Source organism: Tupaia chinensis, unplaced genomic scaffold, assembly GCF_000334495.1.
Source record: "Tupaia chinensis unplaced genomic scaffold, TupChi_1.0 Scaffold000292_1, whole genome shotgun sequence".
Lineage (NCBI taxonomy): Eukaryota > Metazoa > Chordata > Mammalia > Scandentia > Tupaiidae > Tupaia > Tupaia belangeri.
In genome coordinates this window covers 437,355-456,278 of record NW_006159777.1, presented here as the reverse complement: position 1 = coordinate 456,278, position 18,924 = coordinate 437,355, and the positions used below count along the sequence as shown (strand labels likewise).

The 18,924-nt window shown below is 41.1% G+C and overlaps 1 protein-coding gene across 2 annotated transcripts in view; it reads right to left on the bottom strand.

Annotated features, from left to right (window-relative positions):
• The window catches only part of OPCML (opioid binding protein/cell adhesion molecule like), a 585,692-nt gene that overhangs the window by 129,420 nt on the left and 437,348 nt on the right, over window positions 1–18,924 (bottom strand). The gene's annotated exons all lie outside the window — the stretch shown is intronic.

Genomic DNA, 18,924 nt, shown 5'->3' with positions numbered 1-18,924 from the left:
CCCGTCCACGGAGCCACTGCAGCAGCAGCTTCTCCTGCCATCACAGCTTCACAGCTCTGCCTGGGTCCAGACCCAGTTTATTTCCCCTCGTGTGAGTGTGTGTCTGCGTGTGCATGCAGGCCCAGGGTTTTTAAACAGGATCTTGCAGAGTTGTGAACCCCTGCCTCAGCTTTCCAAGAAGCTGGGACCACAGCCTCATGCCACAGTGGCTTTTGATGGTGGGCAGGGAACCAAACCCAGGCCACCCACGAGGCCACAGCCTGCCACAGAGCAGCATCCAGGGCACTACCTGGGCTGAGCCTGGCTACTGTACTTGCCAGTTTTTTATTTGTTTGTTTTTAATGTTTTAAGATTTCAAGGCATAGTTTACTAAAAAAAAAAAAAAAAAAAAAAAAAAAAAAAAAAAAAAAACCTTGTGATCTAAAATCAAAGAGGCTAACATTTGAATTTCCTTCCCAATCATTTTTTTCCCATCTATTCTCTGTGTTATTTTTGAAAGTTACTTGAGCTCATTAAGTTTCATCTTCCTCTACTGTAAAATGGGTGTAAAAACATTTGCCTCACAGGGATGTGGAGATTAGATTAGAGACCATGATTTCAAAGTGCATTAAGTAGCTATTATTATTGTTCTCACTTTATTGTTATTATTATTCTCAGGGAATAACAAAATATTAAGAGACCATGTAAAGGCTAATATAAACATGAAACGCTTTTCATTACAGTTTTAAACACTCAAGGCTAATTTATAAAAATAATACACTAAAGAATTTAAGGATTCGATGTTTTATTCTTGAGGGGTTACCGTTTTGCATTTTAATAGGGGAGTTTATCTCTTAAACCAGAGGCAAGAGTAATTTGGGAATTCATGCTAGGCTAGTCCATGTGATATTCTGTACACTGAAAGAGTATAGTATGTGGCAAAAGCACTACATGGAGCGTAAGGAGAGGCAGGTTCTGATCTCTCTGCTTTCACAGCTGTGGGATCACTCCATCTGTTCAGGCTGTGTGTACACGCCTTTGTATCATCGCTGCTGTTTGTTTTGGTTAGTTTTAGGATGCAGTCCTTGGATTGTGAATTCTCAGGTCTCTTTTGGCCTAAAACTCTGTAAGCTGATGATCTAGCAAGATTACAGATTTGGTCTATAAAGGGGTTACTCCTGGGAATGGGCTGATACCACCACCAGCTATGACAACAAAACGGTTAATATTTATTTTTCTGAGCCTTGCCTTAAGTGCTGTGCTTATTTTTTCCTTGAACTCTCAACACATTCGTAGGTAACACTATTTACAAACAGCAGTACAGCAGGTATATGCATCGGTGGGACATGACTGACAATCCACATCCATGAGTCATTGGTTTTTAAGGAGATGCCAAGTCAATGTGATGAAGAAAGAACAGTGTTTCCAACACACTACTGAGTCAACCTATTACCCACTGGGCTGTTGGGACAGTCTCTTTCTCTGTGTAAAAGTACATCATGACTTTCCAGACAACCCCAAATAAACAGAAGAAATAAATGGACCCCAATTTCACAACATATTCCAAAGTTATTCAAATATTGGATCGTCAGAAAAGTCATGACATATTTTTCTATGCAAAAAATGTGTCATGATTTTTCCAATGACCCAATAAACCAAAGGTGTAATTGTAGGATTGAAAACTTAAGAAAAAAATAGGCAAAATCTATCTAACTTTTGGTTAGGTATTAAATTCTTACATATATCATCTAAAACAGAAAAACTAGATAAACTGAACTTCATCTAAATTAAAAATATTAATGCTTCAAAGGACACTATCAAGAAAAGACAGCCCAAGAAATAGAAGAAAATATTTGCAAATTAAATATTCTATAAGGGACTAATATTCAGGATATATAAAAACAGTAAAAGTTTAAAAAGTCAATTTTAAAATGGACAATGTCTTTTAAGTAAATAATTCTCCAAAGAAGCTACACAAATGGCCAGCATTCGCTTTAAAGATGTTAAGCATCATTATTTATGCAAATCAAAAGCATAATGAACTACCACTTCACACTTACTAGGATGATTATAATATAGATAAAAAAGATTAATAATGAGCTTTGGCAAAGATGTAAACGGTTTCACCTGGCACACTGCTGGTGAAAGTGCAAGATTGTACAGCCTTCATGGAAGACACTTGGGCCGTTCCTCAGAAGGTTAAAGATAGAGCTACTGTATGACCCAGTGACTCTACCCCTAGTTGTATATCCGAGAGAAATAGGGACAAATATCCATACATATTGTGAGTGTTTATAAAACCAGTATTTATAACTTTTTTTTTTTTTGCTATGTGGCACATGCACTCACTAGAGACAGAGAGAGAGGGAAAGTGGGAAAGTGAGAACCTCCCCACCTCCTGGCCAGTGGAGATGGCCATGCTGCAATCCCTTCTCCTCCTGGGATTTTGGGCATGCACACACATGCATCTGGCATGGTTTCCAAGCTGTCATATCTAGAATTCAAACCACACGGTCGGCCATGAAAGCAGCTGCCTTAACCTCCATGCTATCTGCTGGCCCAACACCACTAGTCATAATAGACAAAATATAAAAACAACCCAAATGTCCATTAACAGATGAGTGAACACACACACACACACACTATGTGTGTATATATATATATATATATATATAATGTGTATACATATATATGAAAGCAATATATATATATATATACACACACATATATATGTATATTTATATATATATATGTAAAGCATGTTATATAGCCATAAAAAGAATGGATCTCCAGGGCCAGCACATGGCGTAGTGGTTAAGGGCACTGAACTCCCGCATGGCTGACTGTGATTTGAGTCCCGAACCCAGCAGCTTGCTTTCTTGCTTTCTTGCTCTCTTTCTCTCTCTCATTCTACCCCTTTGGTCAAATTAAAATAAATAAATAAGTATAAACAAATAAAATAAATGAAACAAAAAGAATGGGTCTTGCATGGATGAACCCTGAAAACATTAAGGGAAAGAAGTCAAACAAAAAAGGCCACATACAGCATAATTCTGTTTATACAGAATATCCGGAACAAGCAAATCCATAAAGAGAAATCGTTTCTTTCACTGTTACTAGGGGCAAGGGATAGGAGCAAACAGGAAGTGATTACTAACAGGGGTGGGGTTTCTTGTTGATGTGAATTAGTGGTAACTGTTGGACAGTCTTTCCCAAACACTAAAATACAGTGACCTGTACACTCTGAAGACATGGAAGTTAAGGTGTCTAAGTTACATTTTTATAAAGCTGTTAAAATATCAGTCACAGACCATGATCCCTTGCCCTGTAAGAAGAGAAGGCGGCCAGCTATTCTTGCACTGAGGACAGAAGGCCACAGCACATGTAAGTTTTTAGAACACAGTTTTTTTAAAATTAATAGTTCCTTGTATAATGTTGAACTTGGACATGCTTAACTTTCCATCACTCATTACTTGCCCACTGGTTCCAAGACAGCTCACACTGCCCTAGCCAGGCCAGCCTGTCTGGCCATGCTCTAGATACTCCATGCTATGTCATAGCTCTACACCTTTGCATACGCTGTTCCCTCTGTCCATGTGCCTTCTCCATTCATCTGCATTTTAACGGATACTCACACTTGGACACTGATGTTGAGCTAGCATACCCCCTCACCATCAGCTCTCTCCATACGATAGATAAATGTAAGCCTCTATTCCATGGCAACCTGAATATGATGTAATACATTTGTTCCAGAACATTTATTGATGGTGTACTACATGCTAAGCATCTCCTTGGAGGTTAAACAATACATAGACAATCAGATCAATCTAGCAAGAAGACACAATTGTGAATAGATATGCACCCAACATGGGAGCACCTAAATAAGTAAAACAATTATTACTAAGGCTACTTGAAAGATAAACTCCAATATAATGATAGCTGGAGACTTCAACACCCCCCACTCAGCATTAGACAGATCATCTAGACAGAAAATCAACAAAGACACTTCAGAGTTAAACTGGACCATGAACTAAAGTACTTAACGAACACTTACAGCACATTCCATGCCGTAACACAGAATGCCCCTTCTTCCTTTCAGCATATATTTCATTCTCCATGGCAAACCATGCGATAGGCCACGAAACCTACCTCAAAAAATATTTAAAATAAAAACTATATTAGTACCTTTGTTGATCACAGTGGAATAAATCTAGAAATTAGTAACAAAAGGAACGCCAGAAAACACACAAATACATGGAAACTAAGTAATATATTCCTGAAGGACTTCTGGACTAAAGAAATCAGAATGGATATGTTAAGATTTCTGGAAACAAATGGTAATGAAAACACAACATTCCAAAATCTATGTAATACTGTGAAAGCAGTTTGCAGCAATCAGTGCCTCCATAAAAAATAAAAGGAAAAACAGAATTCAAATAAACCATCTAATACTTGCCTAGAAGAATTAGTAGAAATGAAAAAAAAAAACTTACACCAAAATTAGCAGGAGGAAAGAAATAAAAACTAGAAAAGAAACAGTAGACCAAAAGGAAAAAAAAAAAAGAACAGAAGAAAAAGTTGATTTGTTTGAGAGAAAAATAAAATTGACAAACCATTAGCTAGACTGAGAAAAAAAGGGAAGGCCTGAATCAATAAAATTGAAAATGAAAAAGTACATATTACCATTGATAGCATAGAAATACGAAAGATAGTGAGAATAATTTGAGTCTACTATGAACTGTATGCTAATGAACTAAAAAAACATCTAGACAAAACAGATGAATCCCTGGGCATATGCAAACACTACCTACCAAAACTGACCTAGAAAGAAATAGACAACCAGAATAGACCTATAGCAACCAGTGAGATTATCAATAATAATAAAGTCTCCCAGCAAAGCAAAGCCTAGGATGAAATGGTTTCATGGCTGAATTTCACAAAATCCTTTTAAAAAGAGCTAATACCAATGCTGTTCCTTCTTTTTAAAAAAACATTTATTTATTATTATTATTATTCTAAAATTTGATCAGAGAGAGACAGTGGGAGGGTGAGGCGCAAAGTGAGAAAGCAAGCAACCAGGTCTAGGACTCGAACCATAGTCAGCCATATGGAAATCCTGTCCCTGAACCACCATACCACCTCTGACCCCTCCCCCAATGCTTCTTTAACAATTTTTAAAAAAAATTGAAGTGGAAAGAACCCTCCCAACATTCTTCTTTTTTTTTTTTTTTGGAGAGGTTTTTGCTATAGGGCATTGTGCTCGCCAGACCGACAGAGAGAGACATAGAGACAGAAAGCGAGAAATCACCCCCCAGGGGCGATGGTCACGCCGCAATCCCTTCTCCTCCATTCTCCTCTCGGGATCTTGGGCACGCATGCACACACGCCTGGCGTGAGTTTTAAGCCACTGGGTCCGGGACGCAAACCGCGGTCGACTACGTGGGAGTCCAGTGACATAGCCATTACGCTAACTGCTGGTTCCCTCAACATTATTCTGATACCAAAAACAAAGATACAAAAATGGCAGATCAATATCCCTAATAAAGATAGATCCAAAAATCTTAACCAAAATACTAACAAACTGACATCAATAATACATCAAAAACAGGCTTTATCCCAGGGACGCAAGGTTTGTTCAACATACACAAATTCATACATCTGATACACTATATTAACAAAATGAAGGACAAAAAACATGTAATCCCACATGGCTAGCTGTGTGGTTCAAGTTCCAAATCTGGCAGTTTGAAAAATACACTGGGTACATGTGCATGCCTGCCCCAAATCCCGAAGAAGAAAGGGATTGAGGCGTGACCATCCTCTCTTGGGTGGGGTTTTTTTTTTCCCTACTTTTTTCTCTCTGTCCCTCTATGGCAAAATAAACAAAATGATATTGGAAATTCTAGCCAAGAGAATAAGTCAAGGGAAAGAATAAAAACCATCTAAATTGGAAAGCAAAATGTTAAATTGTCCCTGTTCATAGACAATATGATCTTATATAGAGAAATCCCTGAAGACCATACACACGCACGCACACACACACACACACACACACAACACACCCTCCTAAACTGATAAATTCAATAAAGTTCCAGGATACAAAATCAACATATAAAGATTGGTAACTCTTTTATACACTAATCATGAAATATCAGAAAAAGAAATTAAGAAAACAATCTCATTTACAATAGCTACAAAGAAAATAAAAAACTTAGGAATAAATTTAATGAAAGAGGTGAATAATTTTTATAATGAAAACTTTAAACTACCAACAAAAAGAAATCAAAGAGTACACACACACACAAATGGAAAATAGCTATCAAAATACCAATGACATTTTTCCAGAAATAAAAAAATAACTAGTCATAAAATTTATATGGAATTACAAAAGATCCTGAACGGCCAAAGAAATCATGAACAAAAGAATGGAGGTAGAGACGTTACACCAGCAAACTTCAAAATATACATAAGGCCATAGTTACAAAAATAGCACTAATATGCAGTGTTTTCATGATAGGAAAGTTTATTGTGTATGTTGTAAAGATGTATAGTGATTAAATGTAAAAACATAAGAAAAATAAAATATGAAAGAGCAGCATGGTATCAGCAAAAGAACAGAAACAGAGACCAGTGAAACAGAAGAGAGAATGCAGAAATAAATCCATTTCAGTTCATTTTTGACAAAGATGTCAAGAACAGTCACTAGGAGAAAGACAGTCCTTTTAATAAATGGTGCTGGGAAAACTGGATATATAATACAAAAGAATGAAACTAGACTCATCTCTCGCACCATATAAAAACAATCAACTCAAAATGGATGAGAGTTAAACATAAAACCTGAAACAATGAAGCTACCAGAAGAAAACATAGCGGAAGCACTCAAGGACAGTGGTACTGGAAAGAGTTCGTGAATAAAACTTAGAAAGCACAGATAACAAAAGCAAAAACAGACAAATGAGATTCTGTCAAACTAAAAAACTTTTGCACACCAAAGAAAATGATTAGCAGAATGAAGAGACATCCCACAGAATAGAGTATTTGCCCATTCCCTGTTTAACAAGGGATTAATAGTTAAGGAATGCAACTCAATAGCCAAAATAACAAATAATCTAGTTTAAAAACAGACAAATGACTTGAATAAACAGTTCCCTAAAGAAGATGTACAAATGGCAAAGAAATATGAAAAACTGTTCAATATCACTAATCATTAGGGAAATGCAGATCAAAACCACAATGTGATTTCTTACCTGTTAGAATGGCTATTATTAAAAAAAGACAAAATAAAACAAAAATAGCTACATATATGTTTTTTTTCAGCCATTACAGTAGATAACATTGGGCCAGCCTGTAGACTGGTGGAGAAGGCAGCTGGATTCCATGTGGCCAAGTGTGCAGTTCGAGTCCCAGACCCAACCTCTTAAAATACACCATGTACATATGTGCCCAAAACCCCAATAGAAGAGAGAAATGGAGAAAAAAGGATGTGATGTGACTGTTCCCCATGGGGTGCTTTCTTTTGGGTTGTTGAGAAAGTCATGATGCATTTTTGCATAGGAAACCAGAAAAATATGTCGTGACTTTCCCGACAAGCTAATTGCATTCCTCCTCGCTTTCTCTGTTTTCTCTCTCTGGCGAGCACATATGCTGTCTGACAAATGTGGGAAAAAAAAGAGAGAGAGAGACAGATGAAATCCTGTCATTTGATGTTAAATGGTTCTTGAGGACATTACATTAAATGAAAAAAGTCAGGCAAAGAAAGAAAAATACCCTATGTTGTCTCTCATATGTGGAAACTGAAAACCAAAATTGTCTCATGAAGGTAGAGAAATATTGACTACTAATGGCTTGGAAGAGATGGGGAGATGTTGACTGATGGGGCTATCGGGTCATTGGAAAAGTCATGATGTATTTTTGTATGGAAAAACATAGAAAACTACGTCATGACTTCCCCGACAACCTAATATAAAATTGTAGACAGATACAAGGAACAATTTTAGTATTATAAGACGCATTGGAGAAAACACGGATGGTAACAACTTGCTAAGTACCTCAAGTTAACTAAGAGGGAGGATTCTGATGGTCCCAACACAAGTAATGACAAGTGGCCGAGATAACAGATATGCTAATTATGCTGAATGAATCATCACACATTGTATTCTTGCTCTGTAAATTCATATTGTACCCACAATTATGTACAATTGTTGCGTTAATAAATACTTTTTTAAAAAATCATGAATCTCAATGTGTGATTACCTCCCTACTGTGAATTTATGCAAGCCTTCATGTTACACTTTATAGGGGGTTTGTCCCCATCAGGGAGTTGGATGAAGGGTTTATGCTGGGCAGAGCTGGGCAGAGGGATCAGCCTGTACAAAGGTTCTCAGACACAGGAAGCGTGATGAGCCTGGGGGCCTGGCTGCAATGAAAGAGCAAAACCTGGGAGTTGAAGCTGCATTGCAGGTAGGGACCAGAACTTATAGACTCTGGAAGAAAACCCTAAAATGTTATGATTTTTATAAAACATAAAATTGCAGGGGCACATTAAAATGTTTAAGAGTGATGATGGTGACAATGATCAAGATGAAGACAATGATGGTGATAATGACGAAAATGATGATGGTGACAGTGACAGTGACAAATGAGGTAGAAAGGACATACTGATCTTGGAAATAGGTCATCCCTTCCTGCAGGACACGTAACAGACCAGAGAGGTGCAAGTGGGAATGAGAGAACCACTTAGCAGGTGTCCAGCGAGGAGAAAGCAGTAGCCTGGGCAAGTGCAGTATTAAGACAGAGGCACAGAAAAGGGCAGATGTGAGGATATTTGGGAGGGACATATACTGAGGCTGGTGGTTGACTGACCGTGTGCTAAGGGGCAATCCCCTTCTCACAATGTTCTATTGTTTTCTACATCTTTATCACTCTCTCTCTCTCTTGAGAGGAGTCTTATAACTAATGTGTGCTGAGTTTAAGTGCCAGCTCACAGAGATTTTCCAGAAAATACAACTCTCAGGATCCTGTATAAGCAGCCTGCAACTTTAGGCTATGTCTCATTGCTTGAGGTCAATTCTACTGCTTCAAGGCAGGACTAAACCCATGGCATTTGCTGCTGTGGAGTCTGAGTGTGAACTTAGATCCCCTGCGTGTCCTGGTGTAATGTGGTTTCATTTTATGCTGGAGAAGATTGGACCTACTTTATTCTGATTGCTTTTCACTTATTGGTTCTGTTTTGATGAGAAGAATGATATGGAATGAGAACAAATGATTATGAATGACAGATCCATGAATACATACCAGGGTCCCGGTGACATCACGGACCACTCGAGCTTCAGTGCATGCATTTGTAACAGTTCCCTCCACAATGTCTCTTACACAAGTTATTTATAGATCTAGACACACATTTCCTATTTTTAATTTGCACAATTCAAGCAAGCAACCAACCATGATCAGAGAAACTGCAGTGAAAGAGTATCTCACGGAGTTCTGCTTTTTCTAGGGCATGGAGACGCCCTCCCTCTGAGAGGCGCTTTTATTCATTCCTCCCTGACTTGCGGCCTCCCCTGAGAGGTCTTCTGGCCACATGCACACTTACAGTTACAGGGCTTAATTTCCAACACAGAATTTTTATGTAAAAACAGACCTGGGAGATCACAGAATTCTCCTTTTCATTTGCGAATGAGGACACACTTTGTTTCTAGTCCCAATTCTGTCAAGTGCTTGTTGTGAGGCAGTAGCTAAGCCCTTTCCCCCCTGTTAACCCACACATTTCAGGGCTCTCACCTCCTCTCTCCTCCCTCCTCAGCACTGTCATTGCTGTCTCTTGTTAATACAGTCTGGGCTCCCACCCCTCTTACTCATCCTGTGACCTTGAACAAGTAACTTCTCTAACTCTGTTTTCCCAACGCAAAACAGGATAGAAATCACATGCAACGCATAGGGTCATCGTGAGGAATAAATAATAAATGAATATAAAAGGGTTGTTTCATAGTGCCTGGCACATAATAAACGCCAATATTATGGGCTCTTTATTCCACTTCCAGGATTTTTTTATTTTTTTTTTGCCAGCAAGTCTCATTTATTGAGAACTTAATAAGTGTCAGGAGGCGCCGTGTGAAGAGTTTGCCATGCATCACTTATTTCATCCTCACAAAAAACTCCATGAGGCAGTTTTACTGTTTTACATTTTAAGGATGGAGAAACAGGCCGAAAGGGGTTGAATAAGTTCCCTAATATCACACAGCCCTCAAGTGGAGAAGCTGAGCTGTGTGCACAGTTCTGACTGGCTGCAGAACCCGAGGTCTCAGCCACGGCAAAGCTACAGTGCCCCAAGACAGCCTGGCCCCAGGTGGCAGTACATCCCCCCAATGGCTGGCTGGCCTTTTGGTTTTGACTCAGTGTGGTAGGCAACATGGACCTCTCGCAGGCTTTGGTGAGGGGTCTTTGCTTTGGTGATCTATGAAGGCGACGCCAAGAGCACGTCTCACTGAGTAGGTGGTAAAACCAAATGAGGTATGGGCGGAAGATCCAGCATCATCCGATGCCTGCTCTCAACTTCACCAAAGTCCCTGATGTCCCCAGTCTTTTGCCTCAATCCCACAGTATCTTAAGCAATTTCTGGCTGGGGCAGGCAGGTATGGAAGGATACCCGAGCTGCAAATTAGGCCAAATGTGTCCACACCTAGCATTTCATACCCTTCCTGCTCCCATCAACGCCTGGCCTTCTTGGTTATCATCACTGCCCAGCAGATCTGTCTGTGGGTACTTCCTCATCTTCTTAAAAAAATCCATTTCTTCCATGAGAGAGGGATAAAAGAGAAAGAGAAAGGCAATCCCACAGGGAGCCCACACCTGCAATCCTACCCCCAGGCATGCCCAGTGAGGATCACAGGCATGTGAGCAAGAGCCCAGCATGTGGAGGGGCCTCCGGATGTGAGGCAGAGCCCCTCCCAGAAAGCTGCAGCACTATGGAGAGCTGTGCTTCAGCAGCTGTGCCACTGCAGCTGGCTCAGTATTACCTATGCAGATCCATCCAGTCCTCCCACATCTTTAGGGGAATAGGCTTCCTCTATAACCTCACAATAATTTGCTTGAAAACCCTACCTTGTATCCATTCTCTGCCCAGGTCTGGAACATACCTTTTGGAAGCCACATCAGCAGGCAGCTGGTTTACCCAACGTCTGAGCCTCCCTGATTTACTCCAGGCTACAGCCTGGTACCTGGTGGCTGGGGCATATTGAGCAGGTCCTGCCCTGTTCCCTACCACCGATGGTGCACCCCAGAGCTTTGCAATGACAAGGGTGGGCTCCTGCTCTGCTCACCTGGGTGGCGACCTTGGACCTAAAGGCTCTCAGCTGAGCTGGCTGCTCCCTTGCATTCGGTCTCTCCATAGGTTCTCAACAGGAATCCGCCTAGACATTGTCCCCAGGGAGTTTATGCCTCCACGGGACACTCTTCCTCTTCTGTTCCCCATCCTTCCCTGATCTCCAAGAGTAGGTCATTGTGCCTCACCTGTGCCCTCATGCCGTAGCTGTCAGCGTCGAGGTCAGAGGTAGAACTGAGGAAACAAGTTTCCTAGGAACATACACTGGAAGGACCCTTCCAGTCTCAGGAGGAAGAAGAGGTTGGGAAGTCTTTAATAAAAGGGAGCATTCCCATCCTCTTGTCCATAGCTGTATGCTACAGTAGGAAGAAGAGGATAGGATCTGGAGTTTAGCTCTCAGTCTTCCACCGGGTAATACGGGAAAATGAGAAACTCTCTTACTCTTGTGCCACCATCTTGCTTCAGTGTGTTGGACTTAGGAAAGTGTAAGCTTTTCTAAACTATTCCTAGTTATGAATAGATCATGAAAATAAATATACTTTAAAAACTATAACATGGTGCATAGCCATAATTATTTTGTCTAAATAAAAGCTACATTTTGAGTTCTCAGAATCTACTGGTTGTTTGCTTTTGACTCCGCCCGTTGTAGAGGAGGGATTAAGCACAGCATTCATATAAATGCGATTCATACACAAAGGTACAAGGGCACTTTGAACGGTCCCTATAGCTACGTTTAACCTCATACGCCCTCTTTTTTTGTTGTGTGCTTTATTTTCTCTCTATTTATTATTATGCTGGATCCATGAAAGACAGGATTTCTAAAGTGGAATTCCATGCTTGGATATTCAAGGGTAATGAAATCAGCCATTCACTTCTCAGCAAACTTCTGATATGAGTCTTTTTTTTTTTTACAAATCTCTGAAGTTATTATCAATTCCAACAATCATGGAAAGTCAGGAAATACAGACGGCATCCACATTTTCTTATGCTAGAAAAAGGGGAGGGGAGCCTATGACTGAGTATCACTGATAAATACATGATAACTGAGTCTCATTACAGCCAAAGACAAGTCTCATATTTTAGCATTTTTATTAAAGCTTTTTAAATTACTGAGTGTCTGGTATATTCAATACCAGCCTAAGTGATTTATATTAGTCTATCCCTAGATACTCCATCTAATAAATAACTTGGCAATCTCCTAACCCATAAATATCCCTGGCCCCAGCAAAAAGCAATTAAAGCACGTTTAAAAAAAAAAAAAAAGAAAGAAAAAAAAAGTAGCTTCCCAGTGGTCCAGAGTAATGGCATTGGATGCACTGATAAATACATGATAACTGAGTCTCATTACAGCCAAAGACAAGTCTCATATTTTAGCATTTTTATTAAAGCTTTTTAAATTACTGAGTGTCTGGTATATTCAATACCAGCCTAAGTGATTTATATTAGTCTATCCCTAGATACTCCATCTAATAAATAACTTGGCAATCTCCTAACCCATAAATATCCCTGGCCCCAGCAAAAAGCAATTAAAGCACGTTTAAAAAAAAAAAAAAGAAAGAAAAAAAAAGTAGCTTCCCAGTGGTCCAGAGTAATGGCATTGGATGCTTCCAATGGAAAAATTTACACCATTTACCAGGTGCAGGTCAGATCTTCCTACCAGCCCACCAGGAGTTGAGACTCCTGTTTCCTTGAAAAACAAAGACACACACAAAACTATGTTCAAACATTCAACTTGACACAACAATGCATGCAAAATATTGGTCCCAGCAACAAGTGTTCTATATTTTTAAGAGCTTAGGATAAAAATATTGGGCAAAAACTTCCTGGAAAGTATTTGTGCTAAAAAATGTTTAAAACACATTAAGTGCAGAGGCAGCTGACTAAAAGGTTCCTAGAGGCTCAGATGTCACTAGCCCAGAAAATATTTCAGGTTAATAAGGTTCAACCAGCATGCCAGGTAAAGCACCAGGGATATTTATGAGAGTGGCTTTCAGTTCAGAACTTTCAGCTATGAAAAGAGGTCATTTTCCCTGAAATACCTCTCTGTGGTCTTCCCTGAAACTCCAGGGGTGTGTGAAGGTCCCTCACTGTCCACTTCTACAAACGAATGCGCTCCACACAGAATGCGCCACGCCAGCACCGGGCTGGAGAGGAAGAAGCCACATCAGTTCTCATTATCCTCAGGGACGCTCAGAGGAACATTGCCTGGGGGTAGGAAAGGACTAGCCCGGTCCAGGTTGTATCCAATTCCCCAAATGATTGGATTGCTGAAAATGTCATGACACATTTTTGCATAGAAAAATAGAAAAACACGCCATGACCTTACCGAGCACCCGGTGCAATTCCAGTGAGCCTACTGTACACTCTGGTTTAGCAACCCTTAGCTCATTTTGACTCCTCTTCTAGTAATGCTTCCCATTGTTTTTGTAAACATTGTCTACTTTCATGTACTTCACTTCCCAGATAAATTGTCACATACTTATTACGGAGGGAGGGAAGAAATTGCCTTTCACAATTTAACAGGAGCCTAATAACTCACTGTGACCCAGTCTCACAGCTCCAGGGGGCGTGAGGAGATACTCAGACGACAGGCAGGAGAGATCTCACTACATTTGAACTTGACTATGGAGCTGTACAGCTGAGAGATTTGGAAAGAAAATAAACGTGTTCTTCCTTACCCTGGAGAAGAAAGAGTAACCACCCACTCTCGCCTCTATAGCCCAGTGTCAGCTTTCGGTAGGATGGTAGCGGGTTTGACGGAAATCATTTATTTTTTCATAGAGAAAGGGTCTTCTCTTTCCTTGTAAATAAGAGATTTGCTACCACCCGGTGCGCAGCAGTCCTCTAATAGAAATAATACCTTATTTTTAAATTATTTAATTTTCTTGAAAAGTTAGTATACTTACATGATTTGAACACCAACCTTCTTTAAAGAACATACACAGAAAATTTTCCCTATGTTTACCACCTCCACCCCTTTGTTCCTAGATTTTTACACCCTGTGTGTGTTGTTTGTATATCCAATACTACTTATGTAAAATAAGTCATCAGAAAATGTATTATTAGCCCTCTTCCTGATATACATGGTAGTAGAGTATATGAGAATAGCCCCTAGAAAATGTCTTATAAAAAACAATCCATGTGGAGCCAGCAGATGGTGTGGTGGTTAAGATGCTGGATTCCCACATGGCCCACTACAGCAGTTCAAGTCCTGGACCCAGTGACTTCAAGCAAAGCAAAAAACTACCCATGTATTTAAAAAATTGGGGGCACCAAATTTTTAACTTTAATTCCGTTCATCCATAAACTTTTTGAAATCCCCTCATGCACACTATTATTTTCAGATTCATAAAAACATACATTTTCAGAGCTGAGGAGGATTTCTCTGTGCACACATGCAATGGTTGTGTAGCTAGAGCACCTAGCTACAGGTACGTGGGTTAATTTCAGTTCGAGTGCTTTGCTCTTACAGTGCTACGCAAGAAGTGTGAACATGTAGGCGGGGTCTTGGGAAAGTTTATGATGGAAAAACTATGTGTGGCTTTCAAAATTGTTCTGTGCCAAAATAAAATCCTATTTTAATTCCTTTTCTCCATGATGGCTTTGAAGTTATCTTGTGTGAGGGAGTCTTGTAACAGAAATCTGTTTAAAGACCATTGGAAGAGTGCAGGTTTCAGGGTCACTGATAGGTTTCTTTCATGAAGGAATTTTTACCGTTTTTCACATCCCCTAACAATCTAGGAGACAATGTGTTTCTCTCTTACTAAACGTGTGCACTTTGCCAGTTAGTAAGTAGCATTTCTGTGTGGTTTTGGCTGCACCACTTCACACTCGTAAAGATGATGTGTTCTGGTTTCTGTGAACTCTTTTTGTGGCCCCTGCAGAGGCTAATGGGCTCTGTAGCTCCTGTCGGCTCAATCATCTTTCTACACCTGCCAATTAGAGTTGATTCACTGTGTGGCTTAGAGCTCCGCCTCTGGAACCGGAGCACGGGACTGATTTGAGGAGCTACCATTCTCTGGCTGTGTGAGCCATGGAAGGTATCTTAACGTACATGTACCTCCAAGTTTTTGATCTCCGCAAGACACACACAGTAGAGCCCGAAAGGTAGGCTGTTGTGAGCCCATTGGGTCGGTATGCATTTAGGACAGTGGGGTCACGGGTGGGTGTTATTGGTCTCACCTACTGCTTAGCTCAACTTTCCCCAGGTGCTCTCCACTCCCTCACACACTGAGTGGGCTGTTTCATATCTGAGCGAAGTAAAGAAAAAGCTCTGCAACCCTCCCTTGCTCTGTCCTCCGCAGAGAAGGGGCCCTTCACAAGTCAGGCGAATAATTAGTCTCTGCAAACAAACACATCTGTGGCCTGGCACTTTTCATAAAGTTGGGTGCAAATGTAAAGGGCACTTTAAATACATGTCACCAAAGAAAATGCCGAAGGTTCTTGGGACGTGCAAAGATGACAGAGGTAAAGACCATGCCTGGCACATACTCAGTGGTGCAGCAGGACCTCCCTTGATTTGAGCTAAAATTGATGAAACATGTTTTTGGTTTTTTTAAAGCACAGGAGAAGAAGTATTAAAATTTAACTTAGGGAGATGCCATAACCGAAGGCAAGAAAATGCGGTGGAGGTGGCAAAGTTGATCTTGACACAGCGGTATTAAATGTTTCCCTAACTATTCATCCTTCAGCAGAGACGAGGTGGATGAGTGCAGAGTGGATGGCCTGCAGGCATTTCCTCGAAAGGGAGGAGGAGGAAGCCTCTGAAGGAGCCTCTAGGCTTTCAGGTATGTTCATGCAAACAGGAGGAAGGAGAGTCATGACCAGGGTTTCTTAGAAATGGCAGAGGCTGGGCATCTGGCCAAGTGAACAGCAAGGTTCCAAACCAAATAAAGAGAAAAAGTGTGCTACTTCAAGAGAAAATGAGAAGGTCCCTGCAAGTGTAATGGCAAGCATCATCAGATTTATTCCCTCAGAAAAAAAGCTCAATTCACTAACAGGTCATCCATTTTCATTGGAAGGTGATTTTGTTTTTACTTCCTGAATTAGGTATCTCCTAACTTTAACAAAACAGGGTCTTGCTGTGTCACAATCCTCCTGGGTCAAGAAGGTACATGCATGCCAACACTCTCATCTTTCTTTTCAGATGAAGTCCCACTGTGTTGTTAACACCAGCTAAGAGCTTGTCATCTGTAGCCTCCCCAGTTACTCAAATTACAGTCACACGCTACTGCCTCTGGACTTCATGCTGGACAGGGAATTGAACTTGGGTCTCCGTTGTGTTTCCTTCCTGTGGAGCACAACATTTTGGCAATACACACCACTATGGATAGGCTGCCTTACGGTTTTTTGTTTGTTTGTTTGTTGAATAGGTTTTTGCTATAGGGTGTGTGCGCTTGCCAGAAAGACAGAGAGAGACAGAAAGATAGACAGGGATATGACCCCCTGGGACATACCCCCCAGGGGGGATGGCCATGCCACAATTCCTTCTCCTCCATTCTCTTCTCAGGATCTTGGGCACGCACTCACATGTGACCAGTGTGAATTTAAGCTACCGGGTTCAGGACTCGAACCACAGTCGGCTACATAGGAGTTCAGCGACATAGCCATTACACTAACTGCTGGCCCCCTTACTTTTTTGAAGTGAGTAAACTTCAATCGCCAGAAAGGAAGTGGCCTGATGTTGCCATAGCTTGTAGTGCAACACCATGGTGGCCACTGGTTAGCCACTGAATGCAAAGGGTCTGCCACCTGAGACAGTGTTAAGTGATGTGCATGAGAAGAAAGTGGAAGAGGGAGATTCAAAGTACACCTACAACAAAGGATGATTTATTTCAAATGGATTGCATTTCTCCTAGGGGTGCCATAATGAGAACTTAGACCTGGAACCTGGCATGGTACTTCTCAAGGTGATAAAAACTCCTTATGTTTAGACATTGTACTACTGAACGTGTGGAAACAGAGAACTGGGAGGATTTGGAGGAACGAGTTGGGACTTACAAGTGGACCACGTGTACCCAGCCAGGACTCAGAGCTGTTATCTTGCCTTCCCTCTCTAACTCTTACTGATACTTGCCAATGAGCCAAGCTTGCTAGAGGAGGGCATTGGGGCTGGGGCTGAGGGAGGGGGCACTGGGTTCATGGAGTAAGCAGAAATCAGAAGTCGGAGAGATGATGGTGGGTGCTAAGGAAGATAGGACAAAAAACAAAGTGGGAATTTTGAAAAAAGTAGTTCTAGCTTAGGAATAGGTACAAAATCCCTGCTTCTCTTTTATACACACATGCCATAAAAACAGGAGCATGAAAATGATTTGGGCCCTGTGGCCCTTGTCACTCCCAAGTTCAGCTTATTTACATTCATTTCCCTAAATTTAGTGCCATCTAAAAGCTAACTAATGCCACGAATATCAATTATGGATCTCATAACAATACTTACACAATGGCAAGGCAGTGAGGATGGGCACGGAGTCAACCCTTCCCTATACAGCTCCCTTGGAGTATTAAAGTCCAAGAGATCTCAAGGGATTTCCTGTTTTGGGAGAGATTCCGAATTCCCAAGAACAAAGTAAGCTACTTCAAGGCTCGAATCATGTTAAATTAAAGCTGAAATCCTGTTGCAGGTTGTATAATCTGTTCTCCACAAGATATTTGTAGCCATGACAGTTTCTCTTTTTCTTCTATTTTAGCTCTCCTTTTTCAACCCTCTGCCTCATAGGATGGCTAGTATAATTGGGAAATAAACGTTAAATATAGAGTACACAGAGAGGGACAGTATTAACCCCCACCCCTGAACTTGACTAATAAATGTCACATACAATGAGTGAAATCATATAAACACAAACTTACCTTATATACCACATGGGCTCCCAGGGAGAAGAAGTGAAACTAAGCTAATCTATGATATTAGCATCTCTGAATAAACCTCCTGGATCTGTCGGAAGGGGCAAAGCTGGAAGCACCAGTGCCAGGTCTAAGGGCAGAAAGGGGCCATTTTCATCCACTACTGCCTAAGGGAAGGGAGTATCCTGAGCGTAGATACCACCTGCCTGGCTTCTGGGGCAGGAAGAGTATTTGTGGATAGGGTGGACCATGTCTGGAAAACTGGATGCCTCTTAACGTTTTAACAGGGTAAGTGACCAATTCTGCCCCCTGGGCTAACCATCAGCTTCCCATTAGACTTTGTATGGGCAGGACAAGTCCCTGGAGAGACCTGGCAACTGACTCTCACTGCAGCGTGTGTATTTACAAATCGATAAGGTGGCATTTGGATTTCCACATTTGTTTCCTGGAAGTGCCTTATTGTGAATGAGCCTTCCAGAGAGATGGGAAATGAGTGAGTCATAGGATAACATTTCTGAGCTTCCTCATGGAGGACCACAGGGTCTACCCAATAGGCAGTGCTTCTGCCCCAGCCCCGGCTGGTCCTCCAGCCCATGACGACTATCACGAGGAATAGGACATGGGGGTGGCCGGCATCTCTGTGCTTTAATTCCGATCCTGACCTTCCACAGTGTCCTTCTGAGTCTGGGCACCTCCCAGCATTCTGAGAAGCCATTCTCAAACTCGAGCACGGAAAGACTTGTGAAAACACAGGGCAGGCCCTTTCCCAGTGCCTAATTCAGCAG